Source organism: Heterocephalus glaber, unplaced genomic scaffold, assembly GCF_053883595.1.
Source record: "Heterocephalus glaber isolate CG9 unplaced genomic scaffold, H.glaber_assembly_v1.0 deba00001523, whole genome shotgun sequence".
Taxonomy (NCBI): Eukaryota; Metazoa; Chordata; class Mammalia; order Rodentia; family Bathyergidae; genus Heterocephalus; species Heterocephalus glaber.
The window spans coordinates 20,282,822-20,303,451 of NW_028258327.1; the positions used below are offsets into that span (position 1 = coordinate 20,282,822).

General features: G+C 39.1%; 1 protein-coding gene and 1 pseudogene across 7 annotated transcripts in view; both read right to left on the minus strand.

Moving 5' to 3' along the window:
• Cfap206 (cilia and flagella associated protein 206) overlaps positions 1–1,930 on the minus strand; it is a 135,160-nt gene extending 133,230 nt beyond the window's left edge. For 3 of the 7 annotated variants that reach the window (XM_021240776.2, XM_004860237.3, XM_021240774.2), the window contains exon 1: positions 1,649–1,930. The gene's annotated coding sequence lies outside the window, so the exon portion shown is untranslated. The remainder of the gene's footprint in view (positions 1–1,648) is intronic. The other 4 variants (XM_013077964.3, XM_087188029.1, XM_021240780.2 and 1 more) reach the window with 2 other exon arrangements.
• The window catches only part of LOC101703539 (growth hormone-inducible transmembrane protein pseudogene), a 34,646-nt pseudogene extending 20,501 nt beyond the window's left edge, over positions 1–14,145 (minus strand).
• Between the last annotated feature and the right edge of the window lie 6,485 nt (positions 14,146–20,630).

The window sequence follows — 20,630 nt, forward strand, 5'->3', positions numbered from 1 at the left end:
CTCAGATTTCTTAGCAGCACAAGCAATTAATTTTGTTACAATTTGAAAGCTCTTTCCTTTAAATGCTACTGTGTTTTCCACTTCAAGTTCAGAAAATCTCCTCTACCACCAGACTTTCTCATATCTCCTTTAAAGATTTTTATAATCTCCTTATACCCTCTAAAAAATGGCAATCTTTTTCTTATAGGCTATTTTATGTTTAAAGAGAAATAAATTTACATGGTGACAGAATTACTAAGTTGAATTTATGTAAAATAGAGACCAGTGAAACAAACTGGGACCTCCCCTGGGACCATGAAGGGGAAGATGTGCTGATATATTCATGATGGAGGGCAATGGCATTGCCACCTTTCCTGTCTTCTCGATCTGCAAAAAACCTCAACATGTCCCTGGTGGCATCCCTAGTGACGTCTAAGCATGAATGCAAGCATTCCCAAAACAGGGGCCCTCATGCCGTGCTTTTAAATGAAAAGTGGGACAAAGTATTCAATTAACACTCTTCAGGCTGAGCTTCTGGTTCTAGAGAGGGATGGAACAAAAGTTACACCATAAATACCACTTGTGAGTTAAAAGCATGCAGATTCTTTACTAAAATCTATCCCTGAGAGCTTCTTTCTCCTCCTCAGCTGTAGCCTTTCAACATCCCTATCCCTCCCTGATGCTCTTTCACCTCTGGCCCTATTTGTTGGACAAGTAAGTAGCCAGGTGCACATTTAACTTTTATCATAGTATAAGGAATATTTTTGGTGAGGTACATATATTTGAAGTAGTTTAGAAGCTCATCTGAGGCAGCTTGCCAGAGACTTAGGGTTTTAACAGTAAACCGTATCTTCCAGGTGCTCCATATTATAACTCACTGTTTTGAATCAATAAAGGAAATTTAGGATCAAAAGGCCAGTCAGTTCTCTGAAGTGCTCTGTCTGTACGTCCTCTGTTTATACACCAGATAGTGAGGCCTTATAGAAAACAATGGGTGCATATAGATTTTTAAATTCTGATTGCAAAGTTCTCAAACTTTCTTGGCTTCTAGCACTTTTGGAGTCTTGATAATTTTTTCATAGAAACTCTAGGCCTAAAGAATTTCTTTCAAAGAAGTTCTGGACCTACACCAAAATAATTACCTAAGGGGCCTAAATAACTGAATATAGTAGTTTGCATGCATCTTAGTTACTTTTCTTATTGCAGGGGCCAAATGCCCAACATCCACAAGTTAATGAAGGAAAGGTTTACGGTCACAGTTTGTAGAAGTTTCAGGCTATAGTCAGCTATCAGAGGGTGATCAATCCTCTGACTGCCTAGAAAGGGAGATGGTGAGGAGTAAAGAAAGAAAGACAATAGAGACTTGGGTAATTTCAAAGTACATGGTGGGCTGGGAGGTCAGTGCTTCAGAATGGGCAAGGACAAAGACACTCCCAGCTAGCCATTATTTATTGGGTATACACAATAATTAGAGGGAGTATCAGGTGGCTTAGGGGCTAAGGGTAATCCTACGCTGATGAGGATCTTATGTTGATGAAGGCAGTAAGTAGGTAGGAAGAGATAGCAGGCTAATAAAGAAGTTGTCCTTCCCCTAGGTGAAATCTTTCTCTTTTTTTATTACTACTTGGTTCTTGAAGAACTCAGTTGTCTTCAGCTGATGTACTCTTACCTTGAGTTTCACAGTATCATTGGACCATTGAGGCTTCAATTTGTGACCAGAAGCAAAATGGAGTTATGTTTCCACATGCCATAGCCAGCTCGCAGGCAAGGTGACATCAGGCCTTAGTTATAGTCATACTTTTGTTGTGCCCAGATTGCGAAGTCCCCAAAGACCACCAGGAAGCCGTTTCTGATGCAAGCACATGAGGGTCATTTATTCAAGCTCGAGCAGGGGCTCCCAACCATCACCGACGCAGTGGATCAGAATTGAGAGCCCCGCATTTCAAATTAGTGGGGTTTTTACTAAAGTTACAGCAAGGTTTGGGGATTTTCCATTTAGCAATCACAAGATTGGTTGGCATTTAGTAAGCATGAAGTGTATACTTCTGATTGGCTAAGTCCAGTGGGGGTTGAGGGGTGATTACGTAAAGGTTTTATGAGGGAAAAGAGGGACAAAGGTTAGTGGCTGACTGTCAAGTACTGGCAGCCAGTAGACACAATGGCTAATGGTCATGACCACTATGTACTGATGGTCGGCACACTGACAGATTGTTTTACAAATAGGGGGCCCAGAACATTTATTTCCTGGGCAAACAGATGGCTGAGTAATTGATTTAGGAACTTTGATTTGTTACAGATTGTATCTTTTGTCCCAGAGCAAACACATTTTAACCATTAATTTGAGAGGCTAGGGGAATGGTGGATTTTAGCAAAATGGAGTTGCTTTGGTCTCACACTTTAATTATGAAATTATTTTTTTCCCAAAAATTATGTAGAATGGCTTTTGACAGTCAGCTAGCTCCAAAGAAGGGTGACATGAAAGAAGGGACACAGTTCATGGCAGTGCAGGCAAGAAGCACCAAGCAGCAACAGCAAGCCTCCCTTTCCTTTTTAAAAATTTTTAATTAATTTTATTGGTACATTTTAGGTATACAATATAATGACATTCATCATTGGAGATTTGTACTTTACATAATCTCTCTTGGTTCTTATTTTTTCCCCATTCCCCTCCCATCCCTTCAACCCCTCCCTTTCCTCTTTATTCGTTCAGGCTATAAGCCTACTGGTTGGTGCCACTCACACCCAGGGTGGGTCTTCTGTCCTAAGTAAATCATCCAGCCACACCCAGAATTATGTTAATCCAGTTAAGTGGTCTGATCCAGTTATCATGTACCCATAATCCATATTCACATACCCTAGATCAGTGATGGCAAACCTTTTAGTGACCAGTGCCCAAACTGCAATCCAAAACCATTTATTTATTGCAAAATGCTAACGCTGCAATGAAACCTGAGCACTGAGGTTTTAGTTTAGAAAAAACAACTCATAGGGCTGGGTTTTTAGCTCAGTGGTTCCGCTGCCTGCCTTGCGAGCACAAGGTCCCAACATTCTATCCCCGGTACCAAAAAAACAAAACAAACAAACAAAAACACAGGGCTGGGGATTTAGCTCAGTGGTTCCGGCGCAAGGACCCGAGTTTGATCCCGGTACCAAAAAAAGGTTAAACAAAGAAACAAACAAAAACACAAACAACTCATACAGTTGACTTGCATGCTGACAGAGAGGGCTCTGTGTGCCTACTGTGGCATGCATGCCATAGGTTCGCCACCGCTGCCCAAGATCCAACCACCTCTGAAAAGCCCCGCCTATGAGCACATGAAGCTTTGGGGAGACATCTAGATACAAGCCGTAACAGCATGGTATCTTGACAAATATGCCTCTGTGTTTCCCTTAAAATTAAAAAATATCCTGCTGTACTCCTATGAGTCCTAGGGTCACTTGGTGTACAGTTTAGGAATCTTGTCTTAATGTTTTAGAGCATTTAGAAAACAATCCAATTCTAGTTCAGATACAGTTTCCTTGTGGAAAATAGCTAATTGAAATGGGTGTGATTTCACATCTCTCTAGAAAATAAAATAATTATGGTATCAACACGAATAGATTTCAGAAACTTAAGGTTAGGTGAAGAAAAATGGCAAATTGCCAAATGGTGTGTACAAAATAACAGCACTCATTTAACCTTTATATCTGATTTATGGATACAAATGTGTAAGCTAAAAGTTAAGGACACACATTTTGGAATGAAAGTTATCTCTTAGGAGGAAAAGGAATGGGACTGGAAGGAGAATAAAAAAGACTCAAATTTTATCTATAATATTTTATTTGTGTTACTAAATTATGAAAAGAAAATGCTATCTGTTGTTGACATTTATTATTTCTGGTAGTGAGCCATAGGTGTTTATTATTTGATTCTTTATAGCCTTCTAAATTTAAAATTTTAGAGGTCCAGAAAATATTAAGCAAGATTTAAAAGAGCATTATTTTTCCTTAATGTATATGAACAACTCCTATCTTTAGACATTTAATTTACTTTTGAGTCACAGGATAATTTTTAATTTTTTTTCTGTGCGTCAGAAATGTCAGGTGATACCTATTTACTCTGTTGTATTTTTTAAAAAGTCCTAGCAGGTGTGCTTTATAAAATCAGCTGCTTTCTGAACCCTGTAAGACTAAGGTGTGACTTTTGCAATTAGTCCCAGAAGACTGATTTAGATTTACATTCACATTCAGCACATTATCACATTGAAAAACATTGGTGATGTTTTTAAAATTTTAGTGTTTTATACATGGTAGGTATTCAATCAATATTTTTAGAATTAAACTTATTTGTCCTTTAGTCAGCATTAAAAAATTGAACAATGGAAAATGTATTAGGCACAGGCATGAAGCAGTTTTATAATATAGCTTGCAATTTGCATCATTTCTAAAATATATTGATTTTAAAGTATAATATTCTCATATGGTTCAAAATTAAAAGATTTATATTGGGGGCTGGAGATGTTGCTCACTGGTAGTGTATGCTTAGCATACACAAGACCCTGGGTTTGATCCCCAGTATTGAAAAACAAAGAAGAAAAAACTGATATGCAATGAAAAATAATGCTCCATTCAAATCTTGATTCCCAGCCACTCAGTTCTCTTCTGAGGCAAACAAAGTGACCAGTTTTTCTGTCTATGTTTAGAGGAGGAGATATTCTATATAGAGAAAAGTACACGATAGAGAAGTACACAGATATTATACATAAAGTATTATACAGTCTCTGACTTATAATAGTTCAACTTATGATTTTTTACTTTATGATGTTGTGAAAGCAATTTGCTTTCAGTAGAAATCACACTTTGAATTTTGAATGTGGATCTTTCCCCAGGCCAACAAGATGCCATTGATATCCTTTAGTGATGCTGAGTACCAGCAGTGGGCTGTAGCTTCTAGTCAGCCACCAGATTAATAGGGTAAACAACCAATGGGTTACATTGTGCTGTGTTGCTAAATGACATGTTTGGTGGGTTAGGTATACAAAATGCATTTTTTTTTTTTCTTGAACAGCAAGAGTAAAGTTTATTGACAGAAGAAAGAGATACAAAGCCACTCTGAGAAGCAACAGCCCCAGAGCTGGGTAACACAAAATGTATTTTTAATTTAATGATGTTTTTAGGTTATAATACGTTTTGGAAATGTAACTCCATGTAAATTGGGGAGCATCTATCTATATATAAATATATATGTAAATTAGTTTATGTAAATAGTAACATATGCATAATATTGATGGTTCTCAATATGGGACCCTTTTAAACTGCAAGTCGTAAATGATGCTCTCCTCCTTGTAGTTGTTTCCTGTCACACAGAAGAAACGTCCATGTCTGGTTTTTTTTTTTTTGGCACCAGGGATTGAACTCGGGTCTTTCCGCTTGTGAGGCAGGTAGCAGAACCACTGAGCTAAATCCCCAGCCTGAAACATCCATGTCTTTAGAAAGTCCTGAATTGGTTTGGCTCCCATTACCTCTTTCACCTTCTGCTTACTCTTTCTGGCTTATTCTGCCTGGCCTCTGCACTTACCAGACATGCTCTTGCCATAGGGCCTTTTATGGCTCTCTCTGCTGGAACTCTCTTCTCTCAAATATTGTTTTGGCTAGTTCCTCCTCTCCTTCAAGTCTTTGCTTAAAACTCACTTTCTGAAGTTCAACTTGTCTATACTATTTAATAGTATATTTAATACCCTCAGCCTCTTGATCTCCTGTGCTTGGCTCTACTTTCCTACATACCCATAAAACTTACCAGTTTCTAATACACTCTACAATGTTCATATTTGTTGTTGAGTGACTCCCTTACCAGAAGATAAGCTCCACTATGGTTGAGGACTTTGCCTATTTTATTTATTTATATATCCCAAGAATCTAGTATGATGCTTGACACATAGAAGATACAGGTATTTGCTGAATATGCTAATGAATAAATTATAACATGTATACATATCATTTTGCATCTTGACTTTCCATTTGCTAGTGTATTCATTCAACAGATGTATTTTGGAAATCTTGGAAATTTATTACCAGTACATAATTTATTTCATTCTTTTAAAAACATTATTATTTCATTCTAAAGCTGTATTATAATTTACATAAAGACCTCTATTTAGATTGTTTCTAATCCTTTGTTTTTTACAAACCTTTGTTTTCCTTCAAATCACACCATAATGACAATTTGGTCCATATGTTATTTTGTATGTGAAAGAATATAGGATAAATTACCAGAAGTGGAATTGTTGGGTCAAAAGGTCTATGCCTTTTAATTTTAAAAGATATTGTCAAGGAACATGTCATAGAACTTGTACTAATTTATGCTCCCTCTAGCAATATGAGTATTTTTTATACTTTTGCCAAGTTTTTATTTTATTATCTTTACCAATTTTATATATAAAAATGACTTCTTAGTGCAGTTTTAATTTGTAGTTATCTTGAGTAATTGAAACATATTTTTATGTATTTTGAAACATATTTTTTATGTTTCAATTATGTTTGATTATTTTATATTTATATTTTATGTACTTTTCTATGGGACTGTTGATCTATTTTGTTTGTTTTTTTGGTACCTGGGATCGAACTTGGGACCTTGCACTTGTGAGGCAGGTGGCAGAACCACTGAGCTAAATCCCTGACCCCCCTTTTGTATTGATTCTTAGGAGTTCCTTATACAGTACAGATCTTAACCCCTTGTCTCTAATAGTAGATGCAGATATTTTTCTGTTTCATGGTTTGTCTTTTGAGCTTGTTTGTGGTTTTAGCCTAGCAAAATTAAAAAAGCTCTTTTTATGAAGCTGAATTTCTCTATCTTTTTATTAACATTTCCCCTCCAGGCTTCACGTCAAACATAGAAGCCTTTCTTCAATTTGTTTTCTTTAACAATTCTCACATGGCTTCTCACATTGTTGCAGTTTCATTTTTATTTACAAACTTATGATCCACGTGTAATATATTTTCATCTATTATGAAAGAAGAGTCAATAATTTCTGCCCTCAATGACTATCCAGCTGCTCCCAAGTTGCTAATTAAATGTCATCTTTTTTTTTTTGCTACTTCAAAATGCCATCTTTGGCATACACTAAATTAAAAAATGCATGAGTGCTCTTGATTCTATTTCTGGAAATCCTATTTTGGGTCATTGATTCTTATGTCTATTCATGCCTCAGGACTATTGTTTTGGTTTATTGGTCTGTAGTGAAAAAGCTAGTGCCCTATCATTGTGTTTATTGTCAGAATTTAATCTTGCTGCTTGTTTTCCCAAATTTAGCATCAGTGTGCCTTTCAAAACCAAGACCAGTAGCAACAGCAGAAAGAGTAATAACAACCCTAGGGTATGTTGGAGGTCTCCTACTTTCTCTTTGTTTCTGAGTTCATTCTTTCTGCTCTTCTGTTCGTAGGCAGAGTTTTACTCCCATCACTGGCTTGGCCTGTTGTTCTGGGTTCTGTGCCTAGAGAGCTCTAATATTCTTCTATTCATTTCTCCCCCCTCTGATCCGTTCATGCTACAGCATAATTTACAGTAGTTTGTTCAAAAGCGTAATTATAATGGACTTACTAGAATATACCTTTTATTAACTCCTTGCAGACAGAAACCTTAAAATCTTGAGAAATCTTGCATTAATTCCAATTCAAACTGTGTTTTGTGATTCTGACCTTTAAGTTTGTAAGTGCACTTTCCACTTGAGTTCTTTAAGATTTAGACAAATAACTGGTTTCTATGAAAAAATACAGGTGCAGTGCATATTCTGTCTTGCAGCTTTTCATTCTTTAGCAATGTACTTAACACTGTAATCAATAAATACAATCCACAAGGCAAGAGAGAAAAAGAAATACAGTAAAAGAATCCACACATTAAATGTCAGCAGGCGTTTTATGAGATTAATTTTTTAAAGTGAAAATAAAAGTTCTACCCAATCCACTTAAAAAAATAAAGCCTACAGAGCAGTGAAGCTCAGCCGGTCCAAGAACCTGGAAGGAAGCTCCCCCGCTGCCATCCCAGGCTCCTAGGGCCACGAAGGTGAGCTCCGTGGGCGCCAGAAGCACCCCCCCCTGTGGAAATGAGAAGGCACATAAACAAGCCTCAAAAACAGACTTCCAGATCACCTCCAGCAACCCCAAAGGGAAACGAGATGGAACACTCTGATACTCAACCACCTGGACTCTCTGAACTGGCAACAAAAGAGGATCTGGGAAAAATGAAATCAGAAATAATTACTCAGATAACAGCAAAGATTTTGCTCATGGTGCAAGACATGATTAATAAATCTAGAGAAGTCACAGATAAAAAAATAGAGGATCTGAGGAACATGATGGAATCCCAACATAGGAAACAAATGGAATCCATAAAACAGATACAAACAGATTTCCAAGAGATTAAAAACTCCATCGCAAGTCTGCTCAGCAGAATGAACCAATGTGAGGATAGAATTTCACATATAGAAGATAAGATTGCAATTAGTGAGGAGGAAAAGAAAAACTGCTTTAAAATTGTAAGGGAACACGAGAAATCAATCCAGCAGCTGCTAGATGATGCAAAGAAGAATAACAAGACTGATTAGAGTTAAGGAAGAAAGAGGAGAGAGCGCAGATGACATAAAAAAAAACTCTTCACAGAAGTGATGGCAGAAAACTTCCCAAGGAGGAGGAAAGAACTTGACATACAGATAAGTGAGGCATATAGGACTCCAGCCAGCCTTAATCAAAAAAAAATCTACACATAGGCATATACTAGTTAGGATTCCAGAAATCCAACACAAGAATAAAATTCTCCAAGCAGTGAGAGAAAAGAAACAAATCACATACAAAGGAAAGCCCTTCACAATCACAGCAGACTTCTCAATGCAAACCCTCAAGGCAAGAAGAGCTTGGAGTGATGTATTTCAAGCCCTAAAGGAAAACAGCCTCCAACCCAGATTGATGTACCCTGCAAAACTATCTTTCAAAATTGATGGAGAAATAAGATACTTTCATGATAAAGAGCACCTCAGGAACTTCATGAATACCAAACTGGCACTCCAAAAAATTTTAGACAATACCCTAGGAAAAGACAATGAGGATCACAACCCCAGGAAACCCAGCAGAATGAATCCATTGGGCATGACAAATTAAACTCAAAGGGGGAGAATCCAACAAAAAGAAAAAGTCATGACAAGGCTTTTAAAACTTTTGACTTCATCTCCCTAATGAGTGTATAATTCAATCTTATTATTGTACTGATTAGTATTTTTCTGATTCTAGAATTGCACACCATTCCTTGTGCTATACTGGCTATTTATCATCTTCTTATGTCTACATTTTAATTGGGTTGTCTATTAATGAGCTCTAAGAATTCTTTATATATTCTGGTCATAGGTTATATGTATTGTAAATATGGTCTGTTTAAGGACTACTTTTCATATTAATGACATCATTTAAAGTTCTAAATTTTGATGGAATCTCATTTATCAATTTTTTTCTTTTATACATCATGTTTTTTGTATCCTAGATAGTTCTTGCCTACCTTGAATTCATAAATATTTTCCCTTATAATTTCTTCTTAAAGTTTTATACTTTTAGGCTTTCTTATTTAGGTTCATAGATCCCTTCAAGTTATTTTCATGTATGGAAAAAAAGGGTTGAGGTTAATTTTTTATATACGGATACCAGGTGTTCTAGTGCCATTTGCTGAAGGCACTATCTCTTTCTCGGCTCTTGAATCGAGTTTATATTCTATAAAATGCCAATGTTAAATAATCTTTCAAAACTCAGTGGACCATATATGTGTGGTTCTATTTCTAGATTCTCTGTTTTATTCCAATGATCTATATGTCTTTCCTTGCACCAACACTGCCTTGATTACTGTAGCTTTAGAAGAAGTCTTAAAATTGGGTGCTAAACGTCTTCCAACACTGTTTTTGTTTTTGTTTTTGGCTTTTCTGTGTCCTTTGTACTCCTACATAACTTTTAAATTTCAATATCCAGTTCTTCATTTATAGCAAGTATACACAAACCTGAATTTTTATATATTCCCTGTGTTTTCTAATCCTGCTAAATTCAAGTAGAAGTTCTAGGGGCTCCTAGAGATTTCTTAGTATTTTCTCTGTAGATGATCATTTCATCTACATATAAAGATTTTGCTTCTGCTGTGCCAATTCTATCCTAGTTGTGTCATTTTATTGCCAGACTATTTTGGTTTAGACCTATGTTTCAAAGTCTAATGGACAGATGAAGAGTAGGCATATATGCCCTTGCTCCCCACTTTAGGGAGAAAGCATTGTATTGTTTCCATTCATAGAAGGAGTTTTTGTTGGAAGTATGGAGTACATGTCTTTGATCTGTTGAGAAGGTTCTGTTCTACTTCTAATCTTCTGATAGCTTTTACCATGAACAGCTGTAGAATTTAGTCCAATACTCTTTCTCCAACTAGTGACAGGATCATATGGCTTTCTCCTTTCCTCTGTTAAAATGATGACTTTTGGGGGTGGATCTTCCAATGCTGAACCAACACTGCCATCCCTATAATAAAACCACTTTCTACATACTGCCAGATCTGACTTCTAAGTTTGTTTTGGTAAACAAATTTCTATCTATGTTCATACCTTTTTCTTCTATTATCTTTATCCAGTTTTAGGATTAGCACAATGTTGATTTCCTAAAATGAGGAGAGAAGTGTTCCTTCTTTTTTCTGCTTTAAATGTTTGATATAATTTATCAGTTAAAATATTTATGATCCTGCTGTTGTCATATAGGTAGGTTTTCAAGCTAGGAATATACTTTCTTTAATAGGTGCTATTCAAATTTTATATTTCCTCCAGAGTTAGTTTTATTAATTTGTCTTCTAAGTTACTTCTTAGAAGTTGTCAAATTTATTTCAAAACAGATTTTTGTAATATGCTTTCTATATCCTTTTATATTCTGTAAAATCTGTGGTAATGTCTCCTAGATCTTAATATTGTAATTTAAAAAATGTATAACTGATATTGTATAACAGGAAGAAAAGGTCTAAAAGAGCAGGGGAATTGGGAGGGGTAAGGGAAGGGAAAAAAGGGAAAGGAAAAAATATGAGAAGAGGAAAAAAATGGAAACAAGGTCTTTGCAAATAGGGAAGGGTGGAGGGGGTGAAGGGAGGGCAAGGGAAGGGGAAGAAAAAAAAATAAAGCCTACAAGCACAAACTATAATTCACACATATATATTAATACATAAAAGACTGAAGAAATCAAATATGATAAAATTGGCCAATTTAAAAAATTAGAATACATGTCTACATGAGAAATACAAAATCATATATGTCTTGTCTCATTTTTGTGGTAAAGAAAATTACTAACATTTAGTGTACTCTATCCAAGGTACTATGGTTTCTACTGAATCCTTCCCATGACCCCATGGGGCAGGTGCAACTATAACTCCCATTTGGTATATGAGAAAACATGAGGCCTAGTAAGCAATTTGTCCAAAGTTGGACACTTGCCAGCCAGTAGAACAGGATTCATACCTAGGCAGCCTGATCCCATACCATTCTGCTGCTACTATGCACAAGTGGGGAGCTAGAATGAGAGGATTTGAGTAATTTCTTCCTAAATAGGTCAATTATGAAAAATTCTTTTAAAATCAGCTTTATTAGGTATGATACATATAAAATAAAATTCAACAACATTAAGTATACAATTAGATATGCCTTGACAATGTGAAAATGCATCACCAAAATAGGACATTTCTAATATGCCAGAAAGCTTCCCCTTCACAACTGATTTTCTTCCTCATGCCTCCTCTAAAATTTTAAAAAATTGAATCATAGGGTAGTAGATTCTTGAGGTTGAATTTTTAAAATTTATATAATGCTTTTTCATGGCTACAAATATCAGAAATTTACTTTTTTATTGTTGAGTAATATTCTATTGCATGAGTATGTCAAAATTTGTGTATCTACATCAATTTATGGGCATTTGGGCTATTTCCCAATGGGGGCAATTATAAATTAAGGTGCTGGGCCGAGGATTTAGCTCAGTGGTTTTACCACCTGCTGCGCAAGCTCAAGGACCAGAGTTTGATTCCCGGTACCAAAAAAAAAAATTTAATTAATTAATTAAGGTGCTATGAGCATTTATGTATATGTCCTTGTGTTTTTTATAATTTTTCATTTTATGAAAAAATAAAATTTTATAATAAGAGAACAATATTTAATGCATGGGATATCATTATCTTCAAAGCAGTTATTCAGAGTAGAAGACACAGATAAAAAATATTCTCTCTTACAAAAAAGAAACAGATAATAGCACAAAATAAATGTATGCAACTTGAGAACATAATATTAAATGAAATAAGTCAGATGCACAGGATTAAATATCATATCATTTCTCTTGTATGAGAAACTCAAAATATATATACTATATATATAAATATATATTATATATGTATACAAATGAAGAGCAAAGTAAAAACAAGATAAATAGGAATTAGGGAAAAGTTAGTAATTCCCCAAATTGCCTATTCTGTTGTTTCAAAAATATTTTAATATATATGTTAATTTGTCTCATTTATACTACTATTTTCTCTTAGCTCATTGAAAAGAAAGTTTTTTCCTTGTGTTTTAATAGGAATATGTCTTATGATTCACATGGCAAGTGATACAAAAAGAATTCTTGGTGAAATGTATGATGATAGTATGGAAATGAGCACCTTTTATTAAGGGGCCTAAAAATCATATTGCTACATAAGTATATCTTTTAATTTTGGTCTTTTATTTCAGTAATCTCATATTTATTTCACCTCCTATGTGTAATCAAATAAAAGTTACTAAATTAATTTTTATAAGTTATTCATAAATTAAGGAATAAAATGCAAAAAAACATTGTTATATTTCTAGGCAGAACGTAACCAACTTAGTCTCCCTGGAACTGGTGACTGCAATCCTGTGGGGGGCCTTGCCCCCCCCCCGCTAGAACTCTTGAGTGTCTTTTACGGGCATGTCTGGGCCTGCTGCAAGTCTACCCGGCAACAAGGAAATAGCCCCAGTACCCTCGCCTTGCTCCTCCCCTCTAGCGCTACCGTATATATGCTGTAGCAGCTTCCGCAATAAACGAGACTTGATCAGAAACCTGTCTTGTCTCCATCTCTCATGTCTCTTGTCCCTTGTCATTCTCACTCCCCTTCTAGGGTCTCCGTTGACTTACCCGCGGGCCGGGACAAGTGGCGCCCAACGTGGGGCCCGAGAACGGGGGATCCAGTGAAGAACGCTGCTCGGGGGCCCAATAAAATAAAAGTGACAAATAAAATAGAAAAAAGAGGATTGCGTTTGACGTGAACCTGCCGTCTTTCCTGCACCTCAGTGAGTGGAGCAGCGATTATGGGACAGGAGATTAGCCAACATGAGTTGTTTGTAGAAGGTCTTAAAGAAACTTTACAGGCACGAGGGGTAAAGGTTACAGTCAAACAGTTGTTAAAATATTTTGATTATATTAGAGATCTCTGCCCTTGGTTTCCCGCTGAGGGTACCATCGACGAGAGGAGATGGAAAAGAGTAGGGGAGGCCCTGAAAGATTATTATGCTACTTGTGGACCAGGAAAGGTCCCGATTACTGCATTTTCTTATTGGAATCCTATTGACGAAATTATCTCCCAAAAAACCAAAGATCCGCTGGTGGCTCAAGCCATCCAGGTCGGGGAGACAGCTCTCCGATCAGAGGAAGGCTCGGTCACTCCCCCTTGGAGTGAGGAGTATGTAAATACCCCCCGAGATGCCAAGATGGCACCGAGGCCCGAGCCCCTGCGGGATGGGACTTCCTCAAAGAATGAGGAAGAAGACTTGATGTCTTTTGATAGTGACAATGAGTCAGGCAACAAAACTGCAACCAATGAGGGTTTACAGGCGGGCTCTGCCTCATCCAATCCTTTTAAAGAAAAGCTTCGGCACTCCTCAGCTTCCGCCTCCACCCTTTCAGCCCCTGCCTCTAACCCCGCCTCGCCAGTAAAAGAGGAACCGAGCTTGTACCCTTCCCTCTGCCACCTCAGACACCCCCCCTTGCCACAGAACGATCCGGGAGAGGCTGACTGGGCCAATCTTGAGGAGGAGGCAGCCAGATATCATAATTCTGACTGGCCACCCGTAGTCCAATGTTCGCCTCCTTATGTTCTGGTACCCAACACTCCCAATGCGCCTGTTTTGGCATGCCCTGCTGTTGATCCCCAAAAGGAACTCCGGGACAAGATAGAATTTCTAAAAGAACAAATAAGATTAGAAAAGGAACACCAGGAACTTATTACCCAGCTCGAGGGCTTAAGAACAGGCAAAACCCATAAAAATGTCCGTAGAGAGGACAAACTTAAGCCACGACCCCCTGTTAGTGGAGCGGCCCCTAGGGTGCCATCCGGGTCGGGAGTATCCCTAGAACTTGAAAATGTGGAAGCCTTTCCTGTAACTAAAACTACTGACGTGCAGGGACAGGCGTGGAGACACCACAATGGTTTCGATTTTAAGGTCATTAAAGAACTTAAAACGGCCGCAGCTCAATACGGGGCCACTACACCTTACACAATGGCCATTTTAGAATCAGTGGCAGAAAATTGGCTCACCCCAATCGATTGGCAGACTCTGGCCCACGCCACCCTTACAGGAGGTGACTATTTACTATAAAAATCTGAATATGTGGAAAATTGCCGAGATACTGCTAGACACAATGCTCAGGTGGGTAATGGTTGGATACTTGATATGCTTCTGGGGGATGGAGCCTATGCCGCCAGCGATCAACAGATGCAATTTGATGCGGGGTTGTATGCCCAGATTCAGACCACAGCCACTAGAGCCTGGAGAAAGCTCCCTTCTAAAGGAGATGTGAGTGCTTCTCTCACCAATATCCGACAGGGGTCTGATGAGCCCTTCGCGGATTTTGTTCACTGCCTGCTCACAGCAGCGGGTCGGATTTTTGGGAGCACAGAAACGGGGACAGATTTTGTTAAACAGCTTGCTTTTGAAAATGCCAATGCTGCTTGCCAGGCCACCATCTGCCCTTATAAAAAAAAAACTGATCTCTCAAGTTACATTCACCTTTGCTCAAAAATTGGGACCGCCTACCAACAGGGGCTTGCTATGGCTGCCGCCATACAGGGTTACACAGTCAGACAGTTTTTGTCGTGCCGCCCGGGTAACAAATGTTTCTGGTGCGGGGCAAAGGGTCACTTTGCCAAGAAATGTCAGGCCCCTAGGGCGTCGGCCCCTAGGGCCACACCTCCGGGGCCTTGCCCTCCATACAATAAAAAGAGACATTGGGCAAATGAGTACAGGTCCAAGACGGACGCTCAGGGCCAGCCCCTCCCGCTTGCCCATAACCCTGACCAGGGAAACGGGAGAGGGGGCCAGCCCTGGGCCCCCAGACCCAAACAAATTTACGGGGCACTCAACTTTGCTCCAACAAACAACAATCCATTTCAGACCTCTTAAGAACAACAACGGAAAGTGCCGGACTGGACCTCAGTTCCACCGCCCACACAGTATTGACTCCAAAAATGGGGGTACAGGCCCTCCCGACAGGGGCCTTTGGACCCCTGCCTAAGGAGACCTTTGGGCTTATAATAGACAAAAACAACAACACTATAGATGGGCTGCTGATCTACCCTGGGGTGATTGATAGTAATTACTCCAGAGAGATTAAAGTTATGGTTTCTTCCCCCAAAGCCATTAACACCATTCAGTCAGGCCAAAAATTTGCTCAATTGTTACTCCTTCCCCTTCTCCCTACCTCTAATAAGACTCTTAACAATGTCAGAGACAACCAGAGATTCGGCTCATCCTATGTCTACTGGTCAGAAATACTCTCAGCCCAAAAGCCTGTCATGACCTTATGGTTAGATGGGAGACAGTTTTCTGGATTGGTAGACACCGGTGCTGATGTAACTATCATCAAAAAAAAAGATTGGCCTCAGGCGTGGCCATTAAAAGACACCCTCACCCACCTCAAGGGTATAGGTCAGAGTCAAAACCCTAAACACAGTGCCAAAGATCTGACCTGAAAAGACCAAAATGACAATCAAGACACCATTCAACCTTATGTCATCTCAGGGTTACCCATTAATCTATGGGGGAGGGACCTATTATCACAAATGGGGATGATTATCTCTAGCCCTAAGTCGTCACTATGCAGATGTTTAAAAATGGGTACATTCCAAAAAAAAGACTAGGTAAACACTCTACAGGTATTATACAGCCCATTGAGCCAGTCCTTCAACCCCCCCGAGCAGGGTTAGGCCATTTTCCATAGGGGTCATTGACACTCCTGCGGACCATGCTAAAAAGATCACCTGCCTCTCAGATGATCCGGTATGGGTCGATCAATGGCCCCTTTCCAAAGATAAATTATTAGCGGCTCAGCAGCTGGTACAAGAATGGCTTCACACTGGCCATATCATCCCCAACAATTCCCCATAAAATACTCCCATCTTTGTCCTTAAAAAAAAGTCAAAAAAATAGAGGCTCTTATAAGATCTTAAAACAGTCAATAAGACCATGGTATTTATGAGACCTTTACAACCCGGTCTTCCCTCACCAGTAGCCATCCCCCTTGGGTATTATAAGGTTGTCATTGATTTAAAAGACTGTTTTTTCACCATTCCCTTACACCCTGCTGATCAAAAATGCTTCACATTTAGCCTTCCGGCGACCAATTTCTGTGCTCCAATACAACGCTTCCAATGGCGGGTACTCCCTCAAGACATGACAAATAGCCCCACGCTCTGCCAGTCCTTTGTAGCTTCAGCTATTCAGGCCATACGTAAATCTTGGGCCCAAATGTATGTTATACACTATATAGATGATATTCTGCTTGCTGGACAACATAACAATGAGGTTTTAACCTGTTATGCCGAGCTCCGCCGAGCCCTTGAGGCTCGTGGCCTCCAGGTTGCCCCTGATGAGGTACAGTTGAAAGACCCTTATACCTTTTTAGGTTTCCAAATGGCCAGACCCCACATTTCACCCCAAAGACTTACCCTTCGCCTTGATACCCTAAAAACTCTTCATGATTTTCAAATATTGCTTAGAGATATAAATTGGCTTATGCCCTATCTTAAATTAACTAAAGGAGAACTAAGGCCCCTTTATGATATCATACAAGGAGATAGTCACCCCGCCTCACCTCGGGAGCTTACCCCCGCCAGTCGCGAGGCCATCACCTTGGTAAAACAAACAATTCTTCGTCAAACTGTTACCTTTATAGATTATGGCTTACCACTACAATATATTATCTACAAGACCACACTTTCCCCTATTGCTGTTTTTTGGCAGACCGCACCCCTCATGTGGGTGCACCTTCCTGTTTCGCCCAAACGGGTCATCACCCCCTATTATAAGGCCGTTTCTGACCTTATTGCCCGAGACAGACACGTTAGAAAGTGCCATTTTGGAAAGGAGCCTGACATTATCCTCCAACCTTACAGTAAAAAACAAATTGACTGGCTTATACAAGTTACTGACTTTTGGCCAATTGCCCTCGCCTCTTATACAGGCCTTATAGATAATCATTATCTTCCAGATAAACTTATTGATTTTGCCAATAGACATGATTTTATTTTTCCAAAGGTCACCTCGCCTACTCCATTAACTGAGGCCCTGTTGATCTTCACAGATGGTTCCTCCACAGAGATGGCTGCCTATGTGTGGAACACTAACACCGTCCAATTCCAAACCAGTTGTTCCTCCGCCCAAATGACCAAGTTACATGCGGTCAGAACGGTTTTTTCAGCCTTCCCTAAAGAGACCTTTAAAATTTTTGCAGACAGTGCTTACATTGCCCAATCGGTACCTCTGTTAAAAACATGTGGACAGATAAAAAAACTTTTCCCAGACAGGTAACCTTTTTATCCAATTACAAGGTCTAATTAAAAAAAGATCTAAGCCCTTTTTTATTAGACATCTTCGTGCCCACTCTAACCTACCTGGGCCTCTTACAGAAGATAATCGACTAACAGACCTGGCCACAAAACCTCAGGCTTCTGTCTACTCACTAAATATTGATGCCCCCGTTCAAATTGACCAGACACAAAAGACACACCAACTACATCATCTTAGTGCCCACAGGCTTTGCCTCATGTATAAACTTACTAAAAAACAAACTAGACAAATTGTTAAAACCTGTCCTACGTACACCCTCCATCTTCCCACACCTCATCTGGGAGTTAATCCTCATGGCTTAATTCCAAATGCCCTATGACAAATAGACGTCACACATCACCCTAAATTTAAAAATCTTAAATATATACATGTCAACATTGATACATATAGTAGATTTATATTTGCCACCCTACAATCCAGAGAGGCTACTAAACATATAATTGCCCACCTTCTAGTTGCCTTCTCAGTACTTAGATGTCCACAACAAATTAAAACAGACAATGGTCCAGGCTATACCAGCTCTGGCTTCTCAAAGTTTTACAAACAATTAGATATAACACACATAACAAAAATCCCATATAATCCATAAAGACAAGACATTATAAAAAGAGCCAACCTCACACTCAGAATTACATTAGATAAAATAAAAAAGAGAAAATGGTACCCTATCAAGGGGTCACCCAGAAACCTAATATCACATGCACTATTTATTCTTAACTTTTTAAATTTGGACGCTAAGGGATTATCCACAGCTAACCGTTTCTGACAGCCAGAGACACAAAAACAATTTTCCTCTGTGATGTGGAGAGACCCCCTGGACCACTCATGACATGGGCCTGACCCCGTACTCATCTGGGGCCGAGGGTCAGTGTGTGTTTACTCCAAAAAAATAAAGTCGGCCAGGTGGCTTCCAGAACGCTTAGTGAAACAAGTTGATAAGCGTATTGATGATACCGATGACCTAATATTGTCCAATTTCAACCAGTTAACAATGGCGCCTACAATTATAATCTAATAATTATAAAGAGAATAGTATAATTCAATTTGGCCAGATATATTTGAGTGCACCCTAATTTTATAAACTGTCTCATATGTTTGTCTGTTGTCTGTTGTTTGTGTTCGTACAGTTGAGCTCAATATTTCTTTTCCTTCCTTTTCAAAAGATATTTGCCTATCATTAAATTGGCTTACAGATAAATGTTATTAAATTAAAGGCATGCCTTCCTTCCCAGGTTGCTAATTGATCAAAGTGCCACTGAGATTTATTTTATAAAAGTAATGTGTATTGTCACCTACATGCAATAGTCAAATTACAATAAACAGTTGTAAAATAAAAAGATTTATATATTCTTAATTGCTTGTCAAAATGATTAGAGACTATGGGGAGTCCCTTTGATAAATATAAAAATGGCCACCCAGAAAATGATTATTCTGGTCTTAATTCATTAAAGGGACCCCCTAGTAAATTTTATATTATAATCTTATGGGAGACACATCACAATGAATATTGTCTAAATATGTTATAAATTGATTACATTGGTTATCCTTGATATTTAAACACTAAATATGTTATTACAAAATGTTTACATTGGTTAAGTTCTAAATATGTTATTGTAATATGTCCACATTGGTCATCTTCAAAAGCTTAATCAGGTTAGCCTAATTCTCTTATCTATAGCCCAGCCTTGCTTACATCGCAGGACAAAATTTTGCTTACAGGTTAAAAAAGATGACATCCCTGATTCTGTTACATGGCCTGTTGCTGCTCCTGGCACCGACAGCAGAAAGTGGATTTCAACCAGTTAACAAGGAACAACTGCTCATTGTCCTGTATGGTAACCCCTGTGACTGTGCCGGGGGTTCTGGCGGGCCCGTACCCACAAGTTACACCCGTAATACTGATTGCGGCAACAAGACTGCCTACTTGGTTTATGAGGACTCAATAACAGGAAGATATAACCAAAAATGGGATTGTGTCACTAAGCCTAAAGTCATACTAACAATCAATGGCAAACCAGGGCCATGCCCTACCGGCTGTGCCATGGCCACAGAGATGCATTCTACCTGTTACACTGAAGTCCAACAATGTGCACATTCCGATGGAAAAATATATCTAACTGCTGTTCTACAAAGAACTTACAGGGGCTCCTTCGGGGGTGACTGGGACTTTTCCAGTCCCACTGGATATCCTAAATTTGGCCAAGCCTCCTGCAGCGGCAGTCCCAGCAAAGATGTCTGCTGGCCGCCACAGGCCCCAATTCATATATCTGATGGTGGTGGGCCTTCAGATCAGCTCAGGGAAGAGCGAGTACAAAAACGGCTCGAAACTATCATCCAAGAGATGTACCCCTCCCTAAATTATCATCCACTGGCCCTTCCCAAACCTCGAGGCCCAGACCCTGACGTCCAAACCCTGAGTGTCTTAGAGGCCACTTATCAATTGATCAATACATCCAACCCAGCCTTTGCTGCGGATTGTTGGCTATGCTTGACCCTTGGCACACCCCTGCCCCTCGCCTTGCCAGTTGCCGACCAAACTGACTATGCCAACTGCTCTAGTTACAATTGCAGTTTTTCTCTGCCCTTCAGGGTCCAGCCAGTACAGTTCAATGCCTCAGTTTGTTATCTAAGTTCGGGCCACAATGATAGCTTCGATATACCTGTCAGAGTCCAAAATTTCTCTCTCTGCTCTGTAACGCTTAATGGCTCTGCCACCATTTGCCCTGCCCCGGGTCACGTGCTCGTCTGTGGAGGGAGCTTGGTGTTCACCTC